General features: G+C 39.3%; 1 protein-coding gene across 2 annotated transcripts in view; it reads left to right on the forward strand.

The window, feature by feature from the left end:
- The window catches only part of LOC136863066 (uncharacterized), a 2241269-nt gene that overhangs the window by 827435 nt on the left and 1392434 nt on the right, over window positions 1–21400 (forward strand). The window lies entirely within an intron of this gene.

A 21400-nucleotide genomic window follows, 5' to 3' on the forward strand; every position in this document is an offset into this window, starting at 1 on the left:
CTGACGATTTCGACAGCTCACACGTGTGGTCTTCCCTGTACTGCTACCCTGTTGACCTTGGCCTGTCGGCGAGTGAGGGTGACAGATAAGACACCGTGCTGGCAACTGAACTGCACATGCTACCTTACGCAGCAGCACGTAGGCACTGCGGAGAACATTCTCTGGCGCCCGTTGCATGTATGTATGCTGGGTATTCAGTCCGAAGGCTGGTCTGATCCTCCACAGCTCCACCAACAGCTCTCATAAATAGCCTAGGTGTTGCTAAAGGGGCATACTAGGGAAATGAAGAGTGGAATAGTTCCCGTTGCCTCCCTCACTGGGCCAGAATGTGCTATTACATATCAGCCTGCTAAGCCCACTGAAATACATGTACAATCAACCTATGAGCGATATTTTCAAACCATTCATAACAGGGTCTGGATGCATAAGAAATGGTGTTACTAGTATCGCTTGTACCTCAGCCACGTTCATATTGTCAAAGCCAAGGATGAGACTGAGACAGATCTATGAAATTAACAAATTAACAGTGTTAACACTACATCTCGCCAGCAAAGGCATTACTGATATACATGAAGATAATATTTCATCAATGATTTACTTCGGAATGGCTCTCATGCACTGCCTGTTTCGCCATCCGTCCTCGGAGGGAGGTGCGAAAATAATCAAATAAGAGAATTTTAGGTGTATCAAATGTACGAATTTGTGTGTATACTGCACATTTTTACTAATATTGCTGAATGTATGCACACTTAAACGAAGTATGGATTATTATCTTGAAAATAAGTAATCGTAGAAGAAATAGAATAGGTAGCCGTAAATCTAAAGGTCATTTATAGAGTTTATTAGAATACAAATTGTTTAGACTTGACGTACTTGATGTAATTTCTATCCCACCTCTGATATACGTAGAGCTTCCACAACAGAACGCCATCACACTCGATCCTTCGCCTCTACCTGGTTTCACGAAGATCAACCACCAAGAGCTACAATTCAATAGTCCTACGCCAATTTGATCAGCCGCGGCGTCTTCTTCCTTGACAGTTCTTGCCGAGAACCTGCCGCGGAGTATGGAGCACTCCCCTGAAAGTATGTCCGACAATTTGCCACTTACGTGCCTTAATATGGATATATACCAGTTTTCGTTGTGTTCTCTCCCGCATTTCTTCCTTTGAAATGACCTCAGACCAATATTTTCCCAGACTGGTTCACAGACAGGGATTGATAAATGTCTGCAAACTCTTGGTTATCCTTCCTTTGGCTTTCCGTCTCTCGCACTCGTAGAAGATTACAGATTTCAGTCGTTATCCAGATGTAACTGGATAAAGTCTCCCTTGATTTCCTTAATTCGGTATAGGATGTATTTGTCTGTTCACTGTCCATCACATTATTTTCCAAATAAAGAATAGGCCTTTGTCTGCCTTTTTCATTCCTTCTCGAAGAGTCGGTTTGTTTTACTTGCTTCATAGATGAGGATCGAAACACTGTGCCCAATATCTTCATCTACTGACCATTGTGAAGTCTACCTAATGTCTAATTTGATGGCGATGTCTGTACTGGTATGTTCGTGACATATTGTGAACTATGGCTTTACACTCTATGTGGTTGCGTCGTAACGATTACAGTGGTACACTATTTATAGTGGAATATTTTGTAACTTCTAGGTGAATTTTAAAGTGACTGTAACGTAAGGGAATATTTTCCACAAATTTCGTATTCATTTCTTTGCGATCGCTTTAATTACCACGTTACACGACTCGTATGCCATTTTAAACTGTCAGGTATTTTATTTCTCGTTTTAATTTTACTCCCTTGTCATATTACTGTAAGCATTGCCGTAGGGCTATCTCCCAGTTTTAAACTATTTGTTACTACCACCACTACTACTAATAATAATATTAATACTGTAATAATAACAATAATCGGTACTACTTTGGAACTTACCTTGAACTGATATGAGGAACCACGAAGAAAATCCATCTGGAACTGTATCACTCAAACCAATCTTCAATTTATAGCAGAGCTTGTCATCGAACCCAAGACAACCAAACAGGAAGCTACTGTAAAATGCTAACCGTAGATAATGTTGGCGCTCTGTCAAATACTTTTGAGTATTCACTGCATTAGGAGATAATTAAGGATACATTTGCGGTATTAGTCAAAGATTTTTAGGAGGTGAGTATTTAGGGTGTTTGTCAGGTAAGTCATGTATGTTCAAATAGCACCACTTACTGTAAAGTGCCTGGCTGAGTGGCTCAGACGGTTGAGGCACTGGCCTTCTGACCCCAACTTGGCAGGTTCGAACCAGGCTCAGTACGGTGATATTTGAAGGTGCTCAAATATGTCAGCCTCGCTTTGGTAGATTTACTGGCACGTAAAAGAACTCCTGCGGGACAAAATTCCAGCAGCTCGGCGTCTCCGAAAACGTTAAAGTATTTAGTGGGAGGTAATGCAATTAGCATTATTATTATTATTATTATTATTATTATTATTATTATTATTATTATTATTATTATTATTATTATTATTATTATTACAGTAAAGTGGTTACAGGAAAACTGTTAAAACGGATGGCTGCGCTATAATTAGGCACAACGTGCAAGATAACGAGTGATACGGTTTCCTATTGCTTCCTTACTGTGCTTGAAAGAGCTGCAACTGCACCTACCCCTATGTGTAACATCATTCAGAACATAGGGACTTTAGGTGTGCTATGTGTAGCATGACTCTGCATCACCCGTTCTCATTACCTTCCATAATGTCGTAGCTATAAACGAGACCACTGCGTTGATTCATCTGATCTGTGCCTACAGACAGAGGGCAAAACACTCCATCCATCAAGAAATGGTAATACTTGGCTATTTGTGTTATAATATCAATATTGCTGGTAAATTATAATGTATTACATTTGCGTGTGATTTTTTAATAATCTCTTTCACTTCGCACCGACACAGATAGGTCTTATGGCGACAATAGTATAGGAAAGGGCTACGAGTGGGAAGGAAGCGACCGTGGCCTTAGGTAAAATATTCAGCAGCATTTTCTGGTGTGAAAATAGGAAACCATGGAAAAACATCTTCACAGCTGCCGGCAGTGGGATTCGAACCCACCATCTCCCGAATGCAACCCGATAGCTATGTGACCCAAGCCACACAGCCATAGGCTCGGTTTTTGCGTATGAAGCACACTCTCTGTCCAAATGTTGGGAGACACTCTTCGAACCCACTACCACGGATCATACGATCCAGTGAACAGGCTTTCAGAATTTCGAGATAAGAGATGAAGTAATCTCCTCTTAAGTTTGTTCTCTCAGTTCGATGGTTGAATTACCTACTATTATCACCAACAATGTCTTCATACAGGGGTGTGAAAATCATCAAATGAGAGGTAACCTAGTATATTATGTGAAAAAGTGTTGTCCCTAAATGTTCTCTTATTATTCTGTACAATGCATTTCCTTTGCGAATAGTCTCATTTACAACCTAAAGTAAGATCTACCAAATTTCTATCATCACTCTAACTCTTGAAGCCAATATCATATTTACATCCTCGAAAACCCTAAAAGTAGTCAGTGGGACGTAAAGCAAATAACATTATTATTTTATTTATCGCATGTCTTGGTCCTGACTTTCATTTTTTTCTATTTCTTTTGTACATTATCCAAGATTCTTGCTTATAAAGCTTTAAATGCTAAGCCAAGGGTGTTTTATTTATACTAATTTACACTACTTGGAAGGAATATAAAATTAAAATTGTATTGAATTAAGGAATCGGCGCAATTTCCAGATGTATTCCGTATTGCAGTTAGTTTATTGTTCCTTGAGTACTGATAAGAAGTAATATACCCGTGCACTACTGATTGTTCGAGCTGCTTTCGTAATATAAGAAATGTATTTTGTCAAGTTCGTCTTGTAGGGAATTAAAATATTAAAAAAATCACATTGTTTCAATATTTGTCATAGCTATTGCACGGATAAATGTGACTCATATTTGAAACAAGTTTTCAAAGTGGTACTAGGGTTATCTCTTCATGTGACATGCTTTCTGTATAAAGTGTTCGTAGCCCTTACCTCCTCGTTCCAAGTACCGTACATGTATATGACAGCTATTTGTCGAGATGTACTCGATGCACTCATTACCGTGTCTTTCTTGCATCACTTTGGGTGAGGAGAGTACAAGTGCAACATCCTTGTTCCAGTTGATCGCACGGTTGAACTAACTAAATTGTGGCATTTTCAAGCATTAATATTAAGCAGCAGACCTCAAACTCTTCTGATCGCGTACCCCTTTGGATTTAAAAAAAATATCAGGGATCCTCACATGAAACCTTCATTATACTGTAACCTAGCTACCTGCCCCGGCTTCGTACGGGAGCAGATATGAATTTAATGCGATAGGTTTCTTTAAACCGAGGACTTATAAGATTTCCTTGTATACGACATTTTAGCTTTTTTCTCAAGTAGTGAACATGAAAACATTTCATTACGTTGTAACAAGGGAAGGGGCCACAAAAACTGCCCATGAGAATAACATTCCCCAATGAGGTCAACTCCAGCCACGCTAAGTATCTGACCGTCTGTTTTGTTTGTCATGCCAAAGCGGACTCTTACTGGGAATCGGACTCTTACGAAATAAGAAGGAAAATATGAGGGAATCATAGGGTTTCTCGGCAGCAAGACCATTTCTCCTGTGCCGCGGCCATATTCCATTTTAGAGCTGAATAATGTTAGCAGACAACACACATTGTAGGTGAAGAAACTGAAGCATGTTATTTATAATCTATGGACGAATCGTAGTCCATAACGGAATACTCTTTATCGGACCACAAACAGCGAACATTTCTTCTCTCTCTCTCAGACGAACTTGTCTGGTTCTGTCAGAATATTAGCGATTATTCCGCTCAACAGAGGACACACTTTCTCTCTGCGAATAATGTCTATCATCTGAGGGACGGTTATTATGGTCAGCAGACGATTCTGCATTACTCTTTGAATTACGTTTACCTTGATCTGAAGACAGACGGTTTTTATGATCAAGAGATGACTCCGTTCGTCTTTGTGAAGTAATTCTTTCTCTGTTCGGTGGCAATCGAGTATCTCTTTGTTGGCCTGTTTCATTGTTAAGTGATAAACGCACTATTTTCGAAGGAGATGTTCACAGACTGAGTGTAAAAAGGACGAGGTGTATGAAAACACCATAAAAGACTCCAAACAGAGTGTGGAACGAAATTTTCACGGACGGAAATGAAATGGCTTATGGCTTTTACTGCCGGGAGTGTCAGAGGACATCTTTGGCTCGCCAAGTGCAGGTCTTTTGATTTAACACTCGAAAGCGACCTACACGTCATGATGAGGATGAAATTATGATGAAGATAACACATACACTCAACCCCGTGCCTGCGAAATAACCAATGACCGTTAAAGTTCACGAATCGAAACCGAGACCCCTATCACTGAAGGCCAGTACGCTGACAATTTAGCCATGAAGCCGTACACGGAATTAAGAAAACCAGGGTAAATCAAATTAATAGCGAAACTCCCAATACATCCACGCTTCTCCCAAATATTTACTCGATTGTTAAGAGTGGTGTCAGCTGCTGGCCGAAGCCGTTGACATCTTGGGTGGGAGGTTCTCCCGCTGACTCCCAATCTTCTCACTCCTTCTAAAGCTGGACAAAATCTCCGAAAATATATATTAAAATTATTTTCTGTAAATGGCATTTTAATCTGGATTAGGGAGGTCCGTGTAATTTGGACCACTTAACTTTAAACGTCCGTAACTTTATTGACCTTAATGAATATTTCTCAAAATTCATGCACGATAATTAATACAATGTATCAAATTATTTGGTGGAAATAATTGTTAATATTATTTCTAGGATTTGTTTCAAAGTATTTTTTGTTTTTGTACCGGGAAATGATTATGGGGCCAGAGCATGGGAAGAATCTCAGATAGTGTGCGGTTACTTATTGGAGCAGGTACACAGAAGGATATTTTCGCAGGGCCAATAATAGATGGTAAAATATTTTTGACTATATTTATTGAAAAAATTTCAGTCAATCTTTTCAAAATGCAAAAATGAAGTATTGGCGCTGTTATATTCTGAGACATCCACTTGATGTTAAATAATTTCCAAAATGAATACCAATTTTCTGAGATCATAAACATCCTAGAGTTCATCTAGGATCTCTTATATAGCTTTAAATTCCAAAATAACATTTTGCATTTAACCAAATTGCGTAAAACCCAAATCCATCACTTGTGATGCAAACCTACAGTTTCTCTAAGATTTTTAAACATAATCTTAACACACACTTCCATTAATAATCTGATCGTTCAAGTAAAAGTGTTCAATCACTTGCTGTAAACCCCTACAGTTCATCTAAATCGATTTTATAAGAGAAAATAAAAGAGTGCACTTGCTTTATAGCAAACCCTATAGTTCGTCTAAGTGAAATGACTTCAAATCATAAAAGATTTTAAAGAAAAATCTATAGTTCAAAACAAGACATGGAGTCTTCTTGAATTACTAGGAATAGTAAAATTAACACGAAGCTGTTTTCTGTAGCACTATAAATGATTGAGTGCTTTGTTAAAAGTCAGTTAGTGTCTAAGTGGAATTACTCTCTCAAAAAATATATGTAAAACACTACTATCACCTGTAATCTGCTTGTAAGGATTGATGAAATACAGTCCTGCGGCTTGGTGACTGGAACGTTCTGCAGCGTGCAGCCAAGACTCGAAGTCATCACCAGCAGCGTGACACGTCCATTCAATGAAGACACCATATTATTATCCCTCGTCGAAATCACGATCATTCCCTCGCTGGATACCACGATTGAAGAAACCACGTATAATCCCACGCTGGAAATGACGTTCTACGCAGTGTAATATCACGACACTTCGCCAAGATTTCCGATGTTCCTTTTAAAGAGAAATGTTGAAACACGGAAAGTTCAATTGGCACAATATAATGGGTTGTAGAACTCTTAATTATCATTATGATTGGTATTTTACACTGACACAAGTCTTAATGCATAGTCCGTATTCTCACTTTTTGTTTTACGATGTTAAATACGTGACTCAGAATATTACAGTCTATGCTATAGTATGATCCATAAGTCAACTTAATGCAGTGATGACCTACAGTCGTTTTCAAAATGGAAAACACAGTCTTTCACTCACAGTTCATAGAATAAAAATTGAACACTGTCACAGTTCATAATAGTCACTGATTATGTCTTAGGTTCAATCGTAGTATAATCATTACAGTCCATGAAACACTGGAGAAAATGCCATTAATATCACTCCTATAACAGACTCTGGAATACTAGTGTTCATAGATTAAGATGTTTTTATGACTGAATTTGCATGACACGAGTTCGTATGACCTAATATTGTCATAAAAAGTTTTTAATATTCAGTTAGTTTCTCTTGGTCATAATCGAAATTTCGAGAAAATACGTGAAAAAATAGTCACATTTAGTCCCGTTATTTATGAATATTTAGTGGAATAGTATTTCACACAGTTCACAATCATACTAGTATACGAGAAATGCGTCCCAGAATCAATTACACTGTGATAAATTGGAAGTTCAGTTTATCACACACAATTTCCTAGTATGCTGTTACTGTCAATGACCAAGTTCAAAATTACGAGAGATTGTCGAAGTCCGTAATACCGTCAACTGGTAAAGTAAACACTTGAATTTCCAATTATCTTCAATGCACAGTCTCTATCGTAAATTCATATGTTTAAGACATTCACAAATATTATACAATCATGGTTTCGTCGGAGAAAATTTTATAACATTTCACACGCCTCGACGCGGCTGAAACTTCACTTGCGACGTCCTCGCACACTTTCAGAGTTCTGGAGTGTAACTCTTATGTCTCTCGCGAACCGCGACGGAGCATACTGAAGTCTTGTCATGAACGTACAGTTTAAGATACAGTGACTATACCCTCGGTTCTTTGACCTATTTATATCCGGCTGGGAGCCGCACTCTGAGTCAGGTGACAGAGGGGTGATAATACTTCCCAAACTTCAACTCGTCATATCTTTGAAACCATTGGACGGATTAGTCTCAAATTTGCAGGGTTGTAGTTTTAAAATGTAAGCTACAATTTGGTATTAGTCTCATATTTATTGATCCGGTCATTGAGAAGCTTAAAAATAATTTCGAGACATTTCTACGGGGAGGTAACCTACAAGCAGTTCTGACGTCACTCGACCTTGCCCCTCTCATGCTGTCTTCCTCACGCAGTGCAGTAGGGACGAGAAAATTATCTCACATAGCTGTTCGTACGTCGTAACTTAGCCGTTCGCTCATGAATAAAGATCGTATAACTCATATGTGCCAGGGCCTATGCCTTCCTGGTACAATATCTTGTAATTTGTACTGATAGCGTGCAACTTGAATCAGGTGATCCTGTAATTTGGACTGGTAAATAAACTTTTATACATTATTTAATGTATTCATTGTGAAATATTAAGCAATAAACTACGACTCTAAGAATTGTCTCGTCACTTTTGGCATGTAAGACAATGATCAAACAATTCATCCTGAATTTTGGCGCAGTTTCAAGAGCCCAATTTTTGCAATTATTTCACTGAAACCAGTCATCATAATACTTGTCACTTCCAATGCAAAATATGTTTGATATTGCTTTCGTCTGTAGTAAACACTTTCTTCTATTTTGGGTAGTGTTGACGCCGGTGTCGGTCGCTCGGCCATGGCAGATTACGACGTGTCGTGTAATCAGCACGACGAACACTCTCTGTCGTGTCTTGGCTTTCTAGACTGGGGCTGCCATCTCACCGTCCAATGACTCCTCAATTGCATTCGCGTAGGTTGAGTGGACCTTGAACAAGCCCTCAAATCCAGGTATACATCCGTTACCTGGACGGGAATTGAACCTGTGGCCTCCGGGTAAGAGTCAAGCACTCTACTCCTACACCGCGGGGCCAGCTTAAAATTATAAAACAAGTTCTTTTAGAATCATCAGTAAAATTTCGTACAAACATAATTATTATAATTGTTTCATTGGTCCACATTACACACTCTCGGGATGTCCAAATTACACGACATGCAAAGATTTAATCACCGGGCGAGTTGGCCGTGCGGTTAGATGTGCGCATCTATGAGATTGCATTTTGGAGACAGTGGGTTAGAAGCCCAATTTGCTTTACGTTGCAAAAACACAGATAGGTCTTATGGCGACGATGGAACAGGACTGGTCTAGGAATGGGAAGGAAGCGGCCGCAGCCTGAATTAAGGTACAGCCCCAGCACATGTCTGGTGTGAAAATGGGAAACCATGGAAACCCATGTTCAGTGTTGCCAACAGTGGGTTTCGAACCCACTGTTTTCCGGATGCAAACTCACAGCTGTGCACCCCTAACCGCATGGCCAACTCGCCTGGTATGTAAGAGTTCAACACAGTTACTTGTTTGCCGTTGCATTTCATAAACACAGCTTTGAAACAGCATTCACAAAAACAACGAACGTGGTAATGAATTCAATTATTGGTCTTTAACTAAAATGAGAGCAAAGCAAAGCAAAGCAAAGCAAAGTCACCTCCGTACAGGCCATGAAGGCCCTTGGAGGAGTGGAAGGTAAAGGCTTCCACCATTGTTAACCTCGGCACGTGATGGGGTAGAGGGGTTAGCTCTACGCCCGCCCGCCTTTGCCCCCAGGAATTAACCTGTTACCCATTTTTGGTGTAGGCTGAGTGAACCTCAGGGCCATATGCCCCTCCGGAAGTGGAAATCTCTTTTCCTAAATTTTACGACTTCCTAACCGGGATACGAACCCACGTCCTTCCGGGTGAACCGGGTGAAATGAGAGCAGCAGAACATAAAAAAATGGATAAGTCTTGTGTATCTTTAACGCCTCCATGAGCGTAGGTGTGCTTTAATAAAATGTATTTAGACCTCTTCTTCTCACCACCCATCAATGTTACGTCCAATTTTGTGTGTACTGTCGGACAGTACATACATGCACACTGCGCCAGTTAATCTTCAAAACTAAACCGTGAACTGAGATCAATAACTTCCAGTGTATTTGTGTTTTGTGTCACACACGATGTCTCTGAGAATCGCAGCTTGCACATCACACGGTGTAATAACAAAAAATTAGAAAGAAAATAACTCTTGAGATTTTTCCTACTTCAGAGGATATAGTCAAATTTTGACAAATTTCAGGTAACAAACTCTCCGAGTTGAGATTCTACAAAAATCTCGTTTCGGCGACCTCCCACGACGGAGGTTTCGAAATTCGGTCATGTTTGCTACCCACGCTCCGTATAAATGTAGAATTGGTCGAAAGACAATGGGAGGTTGTTGCTGACATCATTTTGCTTTAGTGTCATTAAAACATACCATCGTGGAACTGAACCTCAAATGTCTTCTTAACTAGTTGCTCTTCCTCTTAAAACAATAATAACCGCTACCATCAACTGAAATGCCTTTGAGTTGTGTGAATGTATCCACGTTGATTATTTTTGGTTGGAGTTATCTTAAGCAGTAAAGTTAACTAACTGTAATATAAAAGTCGTAAGGTACAGTACGAATATTTTCAGTATGAATAGAATTTAGCTCAAAATGTTATATCCTTTCGATATTTGCATTGATAATCTCCCTATTTCTAGCTGCAACGGTAAGAGACTTGACTAGAGTCTTTCTTTCTTTATTTTCCTACACCTGTGGGGTCCCGGGTGCGAAATGCGTTGCACATGTGGGTTTGGCCCTGTTTTACGACCGGATTCCCTTCCTGACGCCAACCCTATATGGAGGGATATAATCACTATTGCGTGTTTCTGTGGTGGTACGTAGTGCAGTGTGTTGTGTGAATATGAAGAGGAGAGTGTTGGGACGGATACAAACCCCAGTCTCCGAGCCAGAAGAATTGATGAGAAGCGATTAAAATCCCCGACCCGGCTGGGAATCGAACCCGGGACCTTCTGAACCGAAGGTCAGTACGCTGACCATTCAGCCAACGAGTCGGACAACGGGCTGTTGATATTGTGATATTACCCACAGGACCTCCATTTTACGCATACTTTAATTTCAAAAGAACCAATTGCCTTGGTCGGAATTTGACCCATGTCTAGAAGCCCGCTGTGGTGTTTCAGCCATTACGCCCACTCGAGCATTAGGCATTGTACTGTTTCAGTACGAAATTCTGATTACCTTTACTATTAAGGAGTTCTTCGCACTGAGAATAAGCTGTCATTACTTCTTTATTGGTCTACAGAACACGTGTTACATGTTGCTAAGGTGTTTGGTCAATTTCCTGCAAATACGTAACCATTAGCAATGGGACTTCATTACTGCGAGTCATTAACAATTCTTTGATAAAAGCGTTGCATAGTCATTGTCGCTTATCTGTACACAATCATCCCTCTCCTTAATGTTCTGTTGCAGTTCATTTTGATAGGAAAACCACTTCACTTTTACCCAAATAGGCCTACTCCGATATTGTTCTCCCTCATGGAAACCCAGCCAACCCTGTAACTACTGTTTACATATGGCTCTTTCCGAGGGAGCAGTTTCTGTTTGCATGTAGACAGTCGAAAGAGCGATGAATAAATCAAAAGTATCGTCCAACACACAAGCAAACTACAGCTCTAATTTTACAACCAGATAATAGAAACACGATCACATCAGTTGCTTTAAACAAAGCAAGCATATTTGGAAATGTTTAATAAAATAAGTAAATATTACATCAGGATGAAAGCCTTTTTATGTCAACGAGTCTAACAACAAAAAAGCCGAGCTTTTTGCCAAGATTTATTGGTTATTAGTATCTGAATGGGGAATCGGAAGTCAAGTAAATCAATGCTTAACGTGCCTCCAGCCACGTGTATGATCAGGGGATGAAGTATTAAGTAGTAACAAGTAGCGAAACGTGATTTTCAATTTCGGATTTCGAGCATTGTTAGAATTAAAACCTAAGGGGAAAACTTGCCGAGATTCCACTATTTCCAGGACGAGTTTCAGTTGAAGTAACAAAGATATTAACCTGGGTTCCGAGATGAATTATCGGTTCTATGAACACTCCCTGACACAAAAATTGCTACGTCCCGCAGTAAAATCACGGCTGAAAATCAAAGACATATTTTCACAGACATGCCCTGGGCAGTTCATACACTGAGCACAAGTGGAGGCCGTGCTTCCCCTAGTGCACCGTCACTGCGTTGTCCTCCATAAGAGGCTTGCAGTGGTGTCTCAACGGCGCACTAGCGCCAGCGTAATCCATCCATCTGATGAGCCCACTGCTACACTGGGGCGAAACGCTGGTAATTACACAATTGAAAAAAGCCTAAGGAACAGAAATGCTTTTAACATTTACTATCGATGAAATTAAATTATATTTTACTTCTGGGAAATTAATTTTTTAATAATAATAATAATAATAATAATAATAATAATAATAATAATTTACTTTCTTTTGCTTTACATCGCACTGATACAGTTAGGTCTTTTGGCCACGACGGGATAGGAAGGGACTAGGCGCGGGAAGGGAGCGACCTTGGCTTTAATTATGGTACAGCCTCAGCATTTGCCTGGATACCACGGAAAACCATCGTCAGGGCTGCTGACAGTGATAATAAAATAATAATAATAATCCTATTGGTTTTTTATTCCCATCGACCACTTCTACGGTTTCCGGAGACATTGATATGCCAGAATGTTTTCCCGAAGGAGTTCTTTGCATGCCACTTAATCTACTGACACGAGGCTGGCGAGTTTGAGCACCTCCTAGTACCAGCGGACTAAGCCATTATCAAACCCACCAACTTGAGTTTAGAAGTCCAGCACTCTACCGTCTGAGATTCCTAGTGCGTCCCGCCAGTCCTTAGCATTCGACTGTAAATTGGAGTAACCCGTTACGTTGCTTCAGATTGCACTGGATTGTGTGATCAAATAAGGAATGTGATTATTGAAGAGGGCAAGTACTCCTGTATCGGGGTTGTAAATTATGGTAAGTAATTAAACTCGTGTTCTCGTCCTGAGGCGGTGCAGCTCTTTTCAGGCACGCCCCCAATGGAGGTCATCTGCATGTACCATTTTGCTTGTTGATTTAAGGGGCCTAACATCGAAGGTCATCGGCCCCTGTACCATTTTAACAACATACCAGCCCTCCTGCCATTATTAAATTTCTGGCAGTAACGGGACTTGAATCTGGGTCCTCGAGGACCGCACCTAATAATACTAACCGTTACTCTGTGCAGGCAGGCATAAATTATGGTCATTAAGAGAGATATTCAGTGGGCCCCGAGTTCGATTGCTGACCGGGCCGGAGATTTTAACTCTGTATGGTTAATTCCTAATGCTTGGGTAATGGGTATTTCTGTTCGTCCCCAACACATTTCTCTGTATATTCACACAACACATTTCACTGCTAAGCACCACAGAAAAACGTAATAGTGAACATATCCATCCGTGTAGCGTTGACGTCAGGAAGCGTATCTGGCCGTTAAACCAGGCCAGATCCATATGTGGGATACGATTCACATCCGCGAGCCCACGTTTGTGGGAAAAGTGGTAGAGGAAAAGTGACAGAAACTTTCATTACTAACTCATTGCAATGGTCAGTAATTTCACTTGCATTTGGGAGAGAGTGGATTAGAACCCCCTGCCGGCAGCCCTGAAGAGGGTTTTTCCACGGTTTCCTACTTTCACACCAGGCTGTAAGTTAATTAAGGCCACGGCCGCTTCCTTCCCAATCCCAGTCCTTTCCTGTCCCGTCGTTGCCATAAGAACTATCTGTGTCGGAGCGATGCTAAGCAAATGTAAACAAAGAAACAATAAATGTTTTGAATGCTATCGTCACTTGAACTACTCAGTTCCGTAAATTTGGAGGCCACAAATGTTTTCATTCGAGTCTAAGAGATTAATCGATGAAACGTTTTTGGCGTTGGTATTATCAGTTCAAGGTGTCATTCTCACTGGTATTTTAAAAGACCAAACCAAACCCCATGGCACTACAGCCCTTGAAGGGCCTTGGTCTACTAAGCGACCGCTGCTCAGCCCGAAGGCCTGCAGATTAAGAGGTGTCGTGTGGTCAGAACGACGAATCCTCTCGGCCGTTATTTTTGGCTTTCTAAACCGGCGCCGCTATCTCACAGTCAGACAGCTCCTCAATTCTAATCACGTGGGGGCCGATGACCTGCGATGTTAGGCCCATTAAAACAACGAGCATCACCCTCATCTATTCTAATCACGTAGGCTGGGTGGACCTCGAACCAGCCCACAGGTCAAGGTAAAAATCCCTTACCTGGCCTGGAATCGAACCCGGGGCATCTGAGTAAGAGGCAGGCACGCTACCCCTACACCACGAGGCCGGCTAAAAGACTGTTACAAAGAAAGAAATATTCGCCGAAATGGGGAGATTTGTTAATAATTTATTCTCAAACCGATAATGATATGGAGGTTTCGGGAAAATGGATGTATCACAGGGAACAAGAATTCATCCCTTCATTTAACGCACTCATATCACAAGAACACTAAGTTTTCCTTTGTTACCTATATGCCACTATTTGGTGTGACAACTCACCGACCGACCGACTTACCAAGTGCGAATGCCCGTTCACTCATGACGTATTTTCAAAACGGAAATTTACGTCTTAGAGGGATTGAACTGCATGGAAATGTGTAGGTTTCGAGACTTACGACTACAAGATTTTATAAGGAACCTTAAACGATTAGCTTTACATATTTCACTGCTTCTTTTCTATTGCAAGGAAATATTACCCTCTTCATCGTGCTTCCTGTATACTGTAATAAGTTAGATATGTATATTGTTTACGTTTCGCGGAGATTTTGCTCCGCTTTTTCAGAAGAGAAACATGTCTGTGTACGACTTTCTCTAACAAAGACGGTTTGGACTTGGAAGTACCTGATCGTTGGTTTATTGGAAATGATACTCTGTTCCACACCAAATGGCTTGCTGGGCGCTAGCCTTCCGAGTGAAGAATGAGATGACCCCAGTAGGTCCGCGTGTTGTGAAATAGAGAGAACAAGGTCATCGTGCTAATCAAAGACGATGCCGGGAGGAATGCAGTATAACAAATAAATAAAATAAAATGCAACGAAAGATAGACAAGGACATACGAATAAAATAGAGATTTAGATGAAACGGAAAATGGGTAAAACGGGTGAAAAAATTGTTTATTCTTGGAGGGCTGGTCTAACGTAATGTCACATAAATTACGCAGTGCCTGGGTACGTGTGTTTTTAATAAGAGATACAAAAAACAAGTAACTGGACAGAAATTGCCATTAAATAGACAAGTGCTTGAAGTTTTATTTTATAACATAAAACGTAATAACGTAAAATTAACTTTCAATATAAGTGCTAATCTTGTGGTTTGTGAGTGCATGATATTTTGGGAGAAATCAAGAATTCTGGCAAGAGGGAGTCAGCAGTGTTCACAAAAACTTATTTTATTTATTTATTTATTTATTTATTTATTTATTTATTTATTTATTTATTTATTTATTTATTTATTTATTTATTTATTTATTTATTTATTTATTTATTTCTGACTTACATTTGTGGCGAAGTTAGGGCTCACGGCCTCTCTTACACTTAATTACCATAAACAATAAAATTTAAGAATGTAAACATAAAAGTAGGACTTAGATATTCTAAAAAGAAATAATACTACGGACAGATAATTCTAAGATTAAGTTAGGCCTACATATCAGTACAACAATTAATGTGACAATACTACTACTACTACTACTAATGATAATAATAATAATAATAATAATAATAATAATAATAATAATAATAATAATAATAATAATAATAATAATAAATGAAGAAACCCATTCATACAACATACACACAATGACACACAACTCAGTTTTATGTTCCCAGGAAAAACTTTCGGCTGGCAGATTTGAATTTATGAGACAAAGTAAGATGCCGAATGTCCATTGGGAGTGTATTCCAGAGTCTCGATGCAGTAACTAAAAAGGAATAATTGTGGGAATTCGTTCGACTTAGTGGAATTTCAAGTAGGGAACCAGAACGTGTACTAATTTCATGGAATGAGGAAAGGAAACGAAAATTAAAGAGAGGTAAGCAGGAGTGTTCGTCGAGAGCATTTGGTAAACAAGTGTCATTAGGTGAAAATTCCTTCATTCATTTATGGGTAGCCATCCCAATGTTTTGAAATATGGCGTAACATGACCGTGATGTCGCAGTTGGAAGGCATATCATATGCATGAGTTTTGTGCTCGCTGAAGTCTCAAAGCTTATTCAGCATTTAGATTGACTAGTACCGTATCACAGTAGTATAAAATTGGGAATAATAGTGCTTGGATTAATATTAATTTAAGTTTTTTAGGAAAAGAATTCTTGTGACGTTTCAGGGGATATAGAGCTGCATGAACCTTTCTACATGCATTTGTTACGTGTTCATTCCAGGTTAGATTCTCACTGATAGAGATTCCAAGATTAGTTACGTTTTTAAGGTACGGTACAGCAATGTCATTGATTATGATTGGAGGTGGATTGATATTTCTCATTACATGTAATAATGTAGAGTTTCCTATGATAATACTTTGTGTTTTACGAGGATTTAGGAGTAAGTGGTTGTTTTAGCATAGGCGGTAAGCCTTTCAATATCCGATTTTTTTTGCTAGGGGCTTTACGTCGCACCGACACAGATAGGTCTTATGGCGACGATGGGATAGGAAAGGCCTAGGAGTTGAAAGGAAGCGGCCGTGGCCTTAATTAAGGTACAGCCCCAGCATTTGCCTGGTGTGAAAATGGGAAACCACGGAAAACCATCGTCAGGGCTGCCGATAGTGGGATTCGAACCTACTATCTCCCGGATGCAAGCTCACAGCCGCGCGCCTCTACGCGCACGGCCAACTCGCCCGGTAATATCCGAATTAATATGCTGAACTGTTTCATGTAAATTGTTTGTAGTGGTGTGTTTGTATATCTGCATATCATCAGCATATAAGTAGTAGTTACAATACTGAAGTGTAGAAGATATGTCATTAATATGCAAGACGAACAGTAAGGGCCCTAGAACAGACCCTTGAGGGACACCGTATGATTTTACAGCCCATTGGGATCTTTGATTGTTTACCACTACGCACTGGCGACAATTTGTAAGGTACAACTTAAAAAAATAAGGGCTATCGGGCCGATATGCAGAGAGTGTAGCTTGGATAATAGTATGCCTATATTTACTGTGTCGAACGCACTACTAAAGTCAAGGAGTGTCAGTATCGTCACCTGCCGTTTGTCCATTTCTAGTCTTATGTCATCTGTTACCCGAAGAAGTACAGTCGTAGTACTGTGTCCCTTCCTGAAGCCGGATTGCAATTGGTCAAAAAGAGAATGTCTGGTTAAGAATTCTACTAGCTGCTCGTGGACAACTCGTTCAGGAACTTTCGAGAGAGGGGGAAGAATCGAAATAGGCCGGTAATTAGGTGGCGCATTTGCTTTGGTATTGGTATCCTTTAATATTGGGGTTACTAGAGCATCCTTCCATGCAGTTGGAAACGTCCCTGTGGTGAGACAGTGGTTTACAGTGTGGGTAATAATTGGTAGGACCGCGCCAATAATGTTTTCTATAAAGCCTATTGGGATGTTATCTGCTCCTTTAGCTTGTGACTTAACTGAATTAAAAATACGCTTTACATCATTTACACTGACAGTGTGAAAAGTAAAATTATTTTCGTTTTCTGTAGGGTCACTGATTCTTTTATTTAGATTGATATGATTTTGAGGTTTAGATTCCTTTATTGCGTTAGTTACGAAGTGAGACTTAAGTGTATTGAGAGATATAGTTGGCATATGTGGCTCTTTGTATTTTCCAACTCTCATAGCTCGAAGTTCGTTCCAGGTTTCACGTGCATTTGAGTTCCTTGTTACATTTTTAATGTGATTAGATTTGCTATTGCGAATTAATTGCTTTGTTCTGTTACGTAAAAGACGATACTGTTCAAAATCTAGTTCATTATTTGTTTCCTTGTATCGGCGGAACATTGCGTCACGGCGAGCTATTGTTGCTTTTATATCGCTTGTTAACCAAGGTGCAGGCGAGCGAGTGACTCTAGCTTGCCTAACTGGAGCATGCTTGTCATTTAGTCCTATGAGTAGAGAGTTAAATCTTCTCACTTTCATGTCTGTGTCCTGCAAGTGCTTTATATATTCCCGAGGTAAACTGTACGCATCATTTTGGAGTTGTTGTAGATCGATATTTTTCAGATCCCTATAACTAATGTATTTAGCTTTGTATTTTGGTACACGTAGAGAGTAGCACAGGTAAATTAAGCCATTAGTTGAGAGATGCCAGGTACAGGAAATTACCGAACTTAAGAACTTTAGGCGGGTTATTTGTAATCAGGAGGTCAATTCCAGTATGGCTTGTATATCTAAGTGTATGGACATGATTAATTTCATCTAGCGGTAAGATCGTCATGTCGACGGAGGTATGTAGGTTGCTGATTCGTTCCGATTTACCAGTCGGGCCTAAGATATTTGAGTTAAAGTCACCAAGAATTAGTTTATGCTCGTAGGTTGGTACTAGTTTGAGAAGGTCAGATTCAAGGTCAGAGATATTAGTAGCATTCGGTGGTTTATAGACAACTCCTATCAATACTTTTTGACGGTCAATTATGGTCTCAACAAACATATATTCCGTATGTGGAGTGATGCCAGGTGATGATTTGATAATTATTCTACATTTAATGTCATCTCTACAATATACTGCTACACCACCACCGCGTCTGACAGTGCGATCATGCCGATAGAGAGTATATCCTTCTAGATTTACAAGGGTAGAGCTAATTTTATCGGATAACCAGGTTTCAGTATTACACATAATATGCATGTTACACGTTGATATTATCGAAGGAACTTCATGTATGTGACTGGGGAGTGAGACAGAATTGATATGGCAACACTGTCGACTTCGCGAGAACTGAGACAGAGATTGTTTCAATAGCAGTTCAGTAGGCTGAGGGTTGGGTGCAGTTGGTGAAGGTACACGAGGGTTATTTTCGTCTTCAAATATACTTGGATCAATGACATTCAGGAATGCCTCATCTACCGTAAGAGTATTTTCAAGGATACCAGCTGCTGACATGTTTAAAGGGTAGGTGGACACATTCCTGGAACAAACACTGATAGCACGCACACACACTGACAGACACACACAGATAACACTAGCCTGCAAAAAAACTCTGTTTGTGCGGTAAAAACGAAAGTAGGTGGGTTTTATGTATTTATTAACGCAGAACTCGAGAAAAAAAATTAGTTTTGGCGTATCACGTCTGGTTTAGTGGCAATTTTACAAAGTGTTATTTTGTTCTTACGTAAAATTGTTGATACTTAGTATTGATTAAATTTGATATATTAATGTAAATTTCAGCTTGCAAAACGTAATCATATTTTGCATGCATTAAATACACATAAATGCTGCTTTGCAAGCAAGTAAATGGTTTGTATTATATTTTTAATGTATACTCAAATTCGTGAAACTGAAGCATAAAGCGCCTATTTAGTTTCGGCCGTACAGTTGCTTTTAAATTAATATAACCGTACCTTGAATAAAAATTACATGGTTAAACATACGTAGTTTTGTTACTTACATTATGTGCAAGTTAGATTCACACATCCGTCTTTTTCCGTTTTCTGTGGAATTTTCCGGGTTTGTGAAGTTCTTGAATGATCTCTAGAAGGGTAGTCTCGTGCAATCGACCAACAGTAATCGGCCATCATATTCACATCCCAACGTCCCTGATAGCGTCGTTCTGCATCTCTGAGCCCCTGATGAAAACTTTCATTTGTTCTTCACTGCTATTTTGGAGGGAAATAATCCAGATGCGAAGCTAAGAAATGAAGCTTAAGGCTCACATTGCAACCGAGTTCCTTAAACTTTACCAACATTTTCCTTACAATGTATTGAGGGTCCTTAATGTTGCCATGGAATTTAGTCACTACATCTTTGAATGCGTTCCATGCCTCTTTCTCAATTTTGATCATTGTATCTGTGAATTTTTTACCCTTCACCAGTTTACGAATCTGTGGTCATCAAATACACCTTCTTTGATTTTTGCATCTGATAATGAGGGAAATTCAGAGGATAAATATTGGAAGCATAGGCTACTTTTATCTAATGCCGTGACATACTGTTTCATCAATCCTAATTTGATGTGCAAGGGTGGAAGTAGAATTTTTTCACGGTCAATAAGACTTACATTCAAGATATTTTTGGATCCTGGTTGTAGTTGTTTGCTTTATGGCCAGTTCACCGTATCCCAATGTTTATCCCGTGTCCTGCTAACCCATTCGCATAGGAAACAGGGAAATTTTGTATAGCCTTTTTGTTGTCCCAGCAACAATCGAATGATCTTCAAATCACCGCAAATTTGACACCCATGCTCATGATATTTAATATTTTCAAGCACCAACTTTAAGGTCTCGTACGTTTCAGACATTATTGTGGAGTGTGCAAGGGGTACGGATGCCAGAACATTTGTATTATAAATCAAAATAGTCTTTAAACTTCTTTTGGAAGAGTCAATAAAAAATAGCCAGTTACTATGATCATAGTCTTTCTCTCCTAATTCATGTAGAAAATTTGGAACATCCGTACAAAATACAAGTTCAACTTCTTGAGTGTAATACTTTCGGAATTCTTTGTCACGATTTCGGTACCAGGAAAATGTAACACCGTGTGCCAACATATTCTTTTCGCACAATCATGAACCAAGCAGTTCACATTTTTCTTTGGTTAGCTCTAAGTCCCTTATCTGATCATTCAATTCGTATTGCGTGAATTTGTTTGAAGGTGTGTCATATTGATGTGGCTCGAAATCTATTTCTTCATCGTCAGATTGTAATGCAAACAATAACAAATCGAATCTCATAATTGTATTCTAAAAAAAGTTGCTCGAGAACATCTCTCAACATTATATCTTACGAATTCATGCAGATAATAAAACACCGAATTGCGTCAAAACTAGGCGTGATAGGAAAAAAATAGCATCATTTTCGGAATCAGGGCAGCGATTTCCATAAGAATTACATATTTTCTATGTTACCGCAAAATCATGTTGGCTAGTGTAATTACATACACATAGCATATATTTCAACATTTCAATAGACAAATAAATAAATGATGATAATAATAATAATAATCATAATAATAATAATAATAATAATAATAATAATAATAATAATAATAATAATGATAATACTAATAAAATTACATTAATATACAGTTGAAGAATTAGTCTAGAGTAGGGTTTTGCTAAGGTGCTGTACTCCCAGGCTTTAAGTGCACCTGCCGGCGAGCATTTAAGAAATAAGTGGAAGAGAAAGAGTTTGTAGGTGTGGGTGGAACTTGTGAATGCTATACAAA

Source organism: Anabrus simplex, chromosome 2 (genome assembly GCF_040414725.1).
Source record: "Anabrus simplex isolate iqAnaSimp1 chromosome 2, ASM4041472v1, whole genome shotgun sequence".
NCBI classification, from domain to species: Eukaryota; Metazoa; Arthropoda; class Insecta; order Orthoptera; family Tettigoniidae; genus Anabrus; species Anabrus simplex.